At 44.3% G+C, this 8037-nt stretch overlaps 2 protein-coding genes across 5 annotated transcripts in view; one reads left to right on the top strand and one right to left on the bottom strand.

The window, feature by feature from the left end:
- The window catches only part of LOC116845164, a 414324-nt gene that overhangs the window by 158612 nt on the left and 247675 nt on the right, over window positions 1-8037 (top strand). Inside the window, exon 2 of the transcript XR_004378198.1 lies at window positions 5901-6110. The gene's annotated coding sequence lies outside the window, so the exon portion shown is untranslated. The remainder of the gene's footprint in view (window positions 1-5900; window positions 6111-8037) is intronic.
- The window catches only part of LOC116845162 (irregular chiasm C-roughest protein-like), a 323432-nt gene that overhangs the window by 177620 nt on the left and 137775 nt on the right, over window positions 1-8037 (bottom strand). The window lies entirely within an intron of this gene.

Raw genomic sequence — 8037 nt, 5'->3', positions numbered from 1 at the left:
GAGAGAGAGAGAGAGAGAGAGAGAGAGAGAGAGAGAGAGAGAGCAATTTCGCGAGAGCTGTCCAGCAATTCGAATGTTTAGGATCCGCGAGACCCGCTGCAGCGGCACATCGAAATTTTCCCGCTCTACGCTATCTCGGAGAGATTCCTCTGCGCTCTTCCGTTACATCCGATATTGGATTCCCCCGAGTTCATACGACCGGCGAGTGGGAGAGAGACTGTGAAAGGGCAAGATGCTACATTTTTCAGAATTTCGAAAGTACCACTTCTTAGACAACCAATTGTTGCAATTGACTGTGCAAAACATGATAGAGACAACCTTTGTGTGTTTATGTCCGCTACGATCTTTAAACTGTACGTACAGTTCTGTAATAATTGAAATGTACGAATCTGCTCCTGTGCACTGAGAGAAAAATGTATGATATTTGGAACTATAATGGCACAGTAAAAAGATTATAGTTAGGAATATCCTTTTTATAGTAAATGTCACCATAATGTTTGTAATATTTACAATATAAGCATAGTATAACTGACTCATGTAAAAGAATTACCAAGAATTATAATTATTTGAAATAAAAAACATAGTAAGGTAGCAAATATTAAATGGTAAGAGAAATATTTTATATATAGAACTATTTTATATAGTCAATACAATTGGAATATTTGGAAAATATTACATGTAATTATATTCCCAAAGCGTGTTTTACTATACATATAGAATAATAAGATGGTGACTATAAATGTGTGTTCATTCTGCTATATCTTCGTGTTTAGATGAACTATAAATATATGTTTGAGACCAAAACGAACTATAAAATATAGTGAGATTATAGTTATTCCAACTATTTTTTTCTCTCAGCGTGGCTATCTTCCTCTACTAGTTAGTAAGTTAGTAAGTGAGTTGGCTAGCAGTTCGGGACTAAGGAGGCCACCTATGGGGCTTAGCCGTTGAAGAAGACCGAATAATATGATCGAAACATTGTGTCAGCATTTGAAGAATACACACATTTTACGCACACACTTTCCGCGAGAATATAAAATATTTATGTACACCTGCATTTGTATGAAAATGTATGTATTCTCTTTAGTTCTTTTTATGTAGAGTGTCAGACACCCTGCATAAAAGTTAAGTCGTTGCTTGTTACTTCAAGTCGTTACTTGAAACTCCTCTCAAATAAGATATTCAGATTTGAATTTACAATTGAGTAAGAGTTTTTCTGTTGAATCGCGATTACAGATATAATGTAACATACATCATATAACTTAACTGAAAAAAAAAACTTGATTTTAATTCTGAGTAGAAATCTGAGTACCATCAAAATCGTAGAGGAATTTCGTGTTTAATCTGACATGTACACGAGACAGTTATTAACTCAAACACTCTATATATTTATATTTTCTTTTTTGTTTCCGTGTTTTGACGTTTATTATGGCCGTCATTCATAAAACAAGATTTATAAAACCAATCACTACAGCATTAATAAATCTCACGAGAGACAAACTTTAAGTAACGACTATTAATACAGACCTAAGTGTCTCGTGCCTCGTGTACGCGTAGACTAGGCTGAACACAAACTACCTCTACCGTTTCGCAAACGACTACGTAAAATTGTGAGTTATTAATTAGAGAGTTATTAATTGACGAGTGATCACGCACGATACGGTAGATGATTTGCCAAAAGCAACGATTGCCGTCGTGTGCTTGTAAATTAGGTCAAACTGAACAGAAAAGTCCTCTATCATTTTGCAAATAACCACACAGATTTTTAATTATTAATTAAAAAATACTGGACACATGATCAATCATCTTTAATTAATAACTCAAGAACCCACGTGGTTTTGCAAAATGGCGTAAGACTTTTTCAGTTGCTTGCAAAATCGTAAAGGAATTTCGTGTTTAATCTGACATGTACACGAGATACTTATCAGCTCGCTTATCAGACACACTATATATTATATTTTCTTCTTTGTTTCCGTGTTTTGACGTTTATTATGACCGTCATTCATAAAACAAGGTTAATAAAACCAATACAGCATTAACTTTACATTGTCCAACTTGAGTGTATTGTGAATGTATAACAGATATTGGCCAGAATATTAATTTTAAATAAACACACGAACTAATTATTATTTACTAATTTATCTGTTCCGATTAATATCTTCCGATTAATTTCTGGTCGAAAAGAACTGGGATATTGCGAGTTTCGACTGGGCATCATTTAGCTCACTATCAGTTGCTAGAATCAGTTACAATCAGTCGTTTAACCTGACTTCTTCTGGCTAGTTTTGACTCAAGAAACACGGAGAAAAATAATTTGTTGGCCCAGAAAATTTTCTGGTTTAGTAAAATCTTTTCGTTATTATATAGCAAAAAGATTTGCTAAGAGCACTGATCACTATTTATTGCATATAATTTGCTGAATCTACAAATTATTTTGCTATAAAAACCGTTGCCGTTTTGCTCCGATAGCAAATAAATTTGCTAGGATACATTATTCTACATCAATTAACGTGATTCTTAGGACAAATAACAAATTTTTTCTATCCTGGCAACGAAACTACTTCTGCTCTGATGACGAATAATTTATAAAATTAGTTACGTCAACTAAATTTTTTTGATGCCACCACGAGTATGCAGTAGCAACGACGATTTTGCTACAAGAGCAAAATTATTTTTCTCCGTGTACCTTTTCAACAATCGCAGTTTTACGATTTCGTTTCCGTCGTTCCTCTCGCTATAAATGCACGAGCAAAGTACACGACCAACACACTCCTTGGTTCGTCCCGGCCTCTTATATCGCTTGCTCCGTCGTCATCGAAATTATCGCGGCTGAGATATCGCGCGCGAGCTCGACGGCTGCATTTTCGGCGTGCTCGCCGTGTTAACAAAGTCGTTATGCGCGACGTTAATAGATAAGGAAAAAGTTGAGCCGCGACAGTTAATTGCGTTGGATTTACATGAGATTTTTACACCGCGTCCCTTTCCCCCAGGACCGTAATCGCTGTTCTCCTTCGCTCCCTTTCTCCCTCCCACCTTCCTACTCTCACACTCTCCTTTCCTTCTCTTTCTGTCTCAAAGTGCCTATATTAATTTACATACTTTTTTTCGCACGATCCTGAAGTTTTCCATGCAAATCTGGGATTACAATCTACGGCTTTGTAAGCATCGCGCGCTTAATACTTCGTGTAAGAATGCAGGGCTCGATTACCTCTCGAGGGTTAAATATCGCTGTTATTATACTCTGTTAGGGATTTGTATCTCGCAGCTGGGCCGTGCGCGCTTAACATAGTCAATTTGACGCAAAAACGAGTGGATTTACAGCGGGTGAAATCGAGAACGAGAGAAACACGCCGCGCGTTCAAAACTCTCCTCTCCCCTGCATTGGATTTTTGAGCGTGATATATCAGAAATGGTGCGTCCTAAAATCGGCGTACGTGTCCGCTGAGGACCGCGGTCGAGATTAAAGTTCCTCTAGTCAAAGTTAGAATAATTAGCACGACAATTCCCGATTGGCCTGTCCGCCATTTTCAGGGATAATATGAGCGAGAGTGAGAAAAGGCTGAAATGATGAGGCATTCTCTCTCATTCACCCGTACAAGTAGCGGACAGTGTTCTAACTTCGACTCGAAGGACTCCAGTCGAGACGTTTCACCAGCTCTCGCTTATCGAGTCGAGACCGAAACCTCGCAGCCGATACACGCGCCCCGCTCCTATCCGATAACTTTAGAATCGTGTAAATGCCGAGCCAGCCGGACACACATGGGCCGAACGGGCTGCGGATCCGGAATGCCGGGTGGATGAGACGCGTCGGGGACGCTCCGGACACGGAGACGCGGCCTTAATATGCATTTTTCCCGAATTCCTCGCTCTCCTTGGCGAGCCGGGCGGATGGAAAAATGTCTCGCAAATTAAACTCAGCAACGATATTAAGCTTTTCTAATCCGCGCCACCTCCCCTGCGAAAAACGTGACGTCAGCGACGGCGTCATCTCGCAGCACGCGTGACTATTCTTTTCCCTTTCTTTTCCGTCTCGCGGTACGCCAGCCCGAGGCGGATAACTTTTCTCGTGTGTAACCCGTTCGTCCTCCCTTGTAAAGTACCTCTCTCTTCACCATTAATATTACTATTATTATTATTGTTATTATTATTAATTGAACACGTACATTGTGCACTTGTATCCGCCCGGGGCGCTCGAATGTCTCAGGACGGCTGCGCCGCGCGGATGCTTCTTGTATTTTATGTTTTCTGTCGTGTAATAGAAATAAGGTGCAACGTACTACTAGTGTGCGTAGTAGTGTGTTTCCTGCCTCATGTAAGAAAACAGCGCCCGCTACCCTGAGGGCCAAATATTGCGGCGTGGCATACTTCGCCATGGGACTTTGATATACACAGCTGCCGCCGTGCTTAACATATTCAATTTAATACGGTAACACCATGGAGACTATACTTAATTTGCATCGAGAGATCCGATCCGAGAGAGTAGCGTACGCCCTGCAACGAGAGCGATCAAGATGATTGGATATACAGGTCGTATCAGAAGTCGCGCGCACCTTCTTCTTCCTTCTTCTTCCTCCTTCTCTCTCTCTCTCTTTCTCTCTCCTCTCTTCTCTTCCTCTCTGTATCTATCTCTACCTTTCTCTGTACCGCGTTTTCTCGAGCTCTCCCCGCCGGTACTCGCGTCGAGTCGTCTCCTCCACGAAAGTTTCATGGAATGTCTAATAAAATCGATAATCGCGAAAAATGTATCTTTCAAAATCGAATACTCCTTCCCTCCAAAAGTGGCTCGTGGTTGTATATTTAGTACAAAGGTCAGGAATACTCGGCGATTACGTTCTATTCGCGGAGCTTTTAGCGAATGGCTCATTAATAATAAACGATTGCAAAACGCGCGCGCGCGATCGCAAAATGTGTTGTACACCCCTAAAATAAATATAATCCTAATATAAATATAAAATAAATATAATAATAATTGTTATTAATAAATGCTCTCTTACACACGGCTTTCAAGAGGTTTTCTCTAAAAACGAAAAAAAAATATTCTGACACTGAAAAGGATTCTAGTTGCAAGGTGCTATTTCCTGTAACTCCATATTCAAAGCGCAAATTTCCACCAAAAGGATATAACCCTTCCATTGAAGCAAACTATTGATCGGAAATCTACGAAGTATTATTCAAACTTTTTCCCTTTAAATTAAGAGGAATATGTTTACGAAAGAAGGAAATTTTTCTATTAAGAGCAAGACTTCTCTTTTGTATTATGGATGAAAGATAAAATCCTTAACCTTGAGAATATTGAATATTTTGGTTCCTTTTGGTTTTAGAGAAGAAGCCTGCCTCTGGTGGCTACGCGTAAGAGGATATTCTCTAAGAGTGAGATTATATCTTTTTGAATGTAGCTTTCATTACGAAGCGATCTTGTTCTCGCGCGTTCCCTTTCCTCTTCCTGCAAGTTAAACCGTGTCGATATTGCGATATTATTTAATTCAAGATCGGCAGGATACGGCGTGTATCTCGCTTACGTAGACGGCTCTGTAGCGGGGGCTCTCTCGGGGGGATTAATTAGGATTTATCTATAATGTAGGGCGCGTGTCTCTCGCGGAAGAAAAGTGACGTGTATTTAATTAAACGAATCGACGCCCGCGACGTATAGCTCTTAGCGAAATTGTACAGGGCAACACGCCGGGCGGGAGGAAGGCCTAGATGTGGTTTGCGGAGGAATATCGGCTGGCGGAAATTACTCGTCCAATTTTCTTATAAGACGATCTAGAACACGGTTCCGCGATCTCTACTCCGCGAGCCGACGCGCCATCTCGCTTATGGGTTTATCTCACACAAATGTGCTAAGTGGCGTGATCCTTCTTAATCGAGTCGTTCCCTTTTCCTTTTTTTTTTTTTTTTAGAGCTAACGGAGATCGATCTCGCCGGTGAGTGGAGGTAGGAAGGTCAAAGTGCGGAAATCGCGAGAAGAAAGAACACTGGCTCCGGAAAAAAGCGAGACAGAGGGTGAGGGAGAACGAGCAAGAGAGGAGGACGGGGAGTGGAGCAGCAGCAGCAGCAGCAGCAGCAGCAGCAGGAGAAAGAGGAGGAGAAGGGGCAGGCGAAGAGAGCAGGTAGGGTGAGAGCTTGACGATCACGGGTGTGCGCGGAACTAGCCTGGAAAAACGAGGCAGATCGGGGCTTCTTCCGGGCGAGAATTGAGACGTAGTCGAGGGAAAGGTGTCTCGTTGTTTAAAGAGCGCAGTCGGTAGATCCCCTCGAGGGATCCTGAGGGATAGGTCGGATGAGCGCGCGCGGCAGGGGAGGAGGGAGCGGGGGAGCAGGCCGGCGGTGGAGTTAGAGGGCCGCCGCGGGTAGATTTCGGGGGTAGATACCGGGCAAAGGCTGTAGGCCGTTTGCTATAGTGCGCACGTTACCGGGGCGCGCGAGAAGCAAGAGCGGCGTGGCAGGGTTGTAGAGAGTAGAGCGAGCGAGAGGGTAGCAACGGCAGGGGTGCAGCGGAGGCCGGGGTAGGGCGGACGGGAGAGGGTGGAAGAGAGCGGGTGAGAGCGAGACGGAGGGATTCGTGGTATAGCTTCGACTTTGGCCGTGCCGCAGTGGTATCGAGCGGCCACCCCACCTTTCACCCGGTCGCTCCTACCCCTGCTGTGCCCCTCGCCTCGCTCGAGCCACAGCGCCGCCACCATTCCGCTACCCTTATAGCGCTCTAGGCGCTAGTACGCTCGCACGAACGCCGCGGATACTCTTTCTCTCTTTTTTCCCTCGCAGCGCGCACCGAATCTCGTTCCTCGTTTTCTCTCTCTCTCTCTCTCTCTCTATCTGTCTGTCTCTCTTTTTCTCTCGCCTTCGGCTCTAGCCAAAGCACCCTCGCGTCGACCTCCTCCTCTACCTCCTTCCCATCCTCCTCATCCGCCGCCGCCTCTCTTTCGCGCTGGTAAACCCTACCACGTGATGGCGCGGTCTAGCGTAGCAATAGTAGCAGTAGTACTCTATTTAATCAGCCACGTGCCGCGGAATGTGCCGAATATCGTTCGGGATATTGCTCTCTCTCGCTGCGACGAGGTTACAACGGACACTTCCGTTGAAAAACGATCGCCATAATAGGGGGAAGCCGATGCGGGAGGGACGGATGCGCCGTCGACTCGATAGACGGCTGCTTCTCGTCGTGGTCGCCTGATAACAGTAATAACACGACCTCCTCTGTGCGCGCGCGAGTGAAGGAGCAGTACACCCACCTACTCCTCTTCCCGGGCGGAATCCTATTCCACCTCCTCTCTCCCTCCACCCCCTCCCACGAAGGGGCGCACGCTGCATTCTCTTTGCTTCTCTTCCTCGCGCGGCGACGACGACGATGACGACACGCGGTTCACATATCAAGCATGCTCGTTTGAATAATCTTCTAGAAAAGGAGTAGCATCGGAATCTCTGGTTATATTCGAGACAGTTAGGGGATAACTTCTTCGTGGCCGCAGCCCCCGAGTGCGCGGAGGGCGCGTTATTCAACTGTGTTTTGTTTCTCTTACATATGTGAGTTATCGTGCTACTCGCGCGCGCGCGCAGAATGTTACTATTAGGATCTGTCGGCAACGAGAACGCATGTAATCGCGAGTAACAAATGATCCATTGAAACAACGGTGTATATAAATAAGAGAAAGAGAGAGTGAGCGGTGGCGGGAGCTGAAATAAAATGGTCTTATCAGCGAAATAATGCGTAGCGCTCTCTCTCGCAGGAGAATTGCATTCCAGCTCTCCCCCGCCGGTGTAATTACTTACAGTCGATTTATTCCGGTACGGTGTTGCTTGAAATATTTTTATGTCGCGGCGCTTTACGGACAAACGAGCATCGGACAGAAACTACCTGCAAAGGAGTTTTGTTTTTATCGCGATAATAATCCGATTGACGTAATACTGTGCGCAGGGGACGACCCCTTCCTTCTCCCCTTCCCACTCCCTTGCTCGCTCTCACCTACGTTTTCCCACTTTAACATTTGTATTTTCGCGTACGCGTGCAGGAGTAAAGAAAAAAAAAAAAAAAAAAAA

This window comes from Odontomachus brunneus, unplaced genomic scaffold (assembly GCF_010583005.1).
Source record: "Odontomachus brunneus isolate Ranch 3 - 2012 unplaced genomic scaffold, Obru_v1 Obru_scaffold_049, whole genome shotgun sequence".
Taxonomy (NCBI): Eukaryota; Metazoa; Arthropoda; class Insecta; order Hymenoptera; family Formicidae; genus Odontomachus; species Odontomachus brunneus.
Note: the sequence above shows the minus strand (reverse complement) of the source record. Positions and strands in the feature narration are given on the sequence as shown.